The sequence below is a fragment of the Seriola lalandi genome, unplaced genomic scaffold, assembly GCF_002814215.2.
Source record: "Seriola lalandi dorsalis isolate HSWRI2012SDOR001 ecotype SW California unplaced genomic scaffold, Sedor1 jcf7180002052041, whole genome shotgun sequence".
Taxonomy (NCBI): Eukaryota; Metazoa; Chordata; class Actinopteri; order Carangiformes; family Carangidae; genus Seriola; species Seriola lalandi.
In genome coordinates, this window is record NW_019522594.1 from 1 (window position 1) to 679 (window position 679).

At 43.0% G+C, this 679-nt stretch overlaps 1 long non-coding RNA gene across 1 annotated transcript; it reads left to right on the plus strand.

The window, feature by feature from the left end:
- The first annotated feature begins 41 nt into the window (after positions 1-41).
- LOC111649821 (uncharacterized) lies at positions 42-679 on the plus strand. Its single transcript, XR_002760347.2, has 3 exons — positions 42-172; positions 343-401; positions 651-679. It is a non-coding gene; the product is annotated as an uncharacterized LOC111649821 (long non-coding RNA).

The following is a 679-nucleotide window of genomic DNA, read 5'->3' on the forward strand; positions in this document are numbered from 1 at the left end:
TGTGTGTGTGTGTGTGTGTGTGTGTGTGTCATGCAGCATCACGCCCATCTTCACCCTGTCCACTGTGTCTGGAGAGAGTCTGGACCTGCTGAAGGTTTTCCTGAACATCCTCCCTCCACTGAGCAACAGCAAGGAGCAGGAGGAGCTGATGCAGCAGCTCACAGAGTTCCAGGTCTCAAGTGTCGCCATAATCTGTCAATAAAAGACTAATATCAGAACAATCATAGAAAATGTAATTAACTTAACGCTGAAAGTAAAGATATGAAACAACAACAGAGGAGGTTTGTAAACGTTTATAAAGAGCTGACAGAAGTTTCCCATCATGCCTCTGTGTTTCTCCAGGTGGATGAGATTTACTCCGTTCCTGATGTCGGGACTGTGGTGGGAGGAACTCTGTACAGGTGAGAGAACAGACACTGAGTTATTGAAAAAGTTTTTAAATCCTGTCGTTGTTGTGAACGTGTTTCACATCAGACTGAATCAGTTCAGTGTATTAGCAGCTAAATGACATTAAATCCAGCTGTTAAAAAGACCAAATTCTGTTCAATAACTGCATGGTTTCAATATAAATAATTATCCTGATCTCAATATTGATCAGAATAATCTGGATGATGATTAATGGTTAATTGAACAGCCGTGTGTGTCTCCAGTGGCGTGTGCAGGGAGGGCGAGCGGCTGG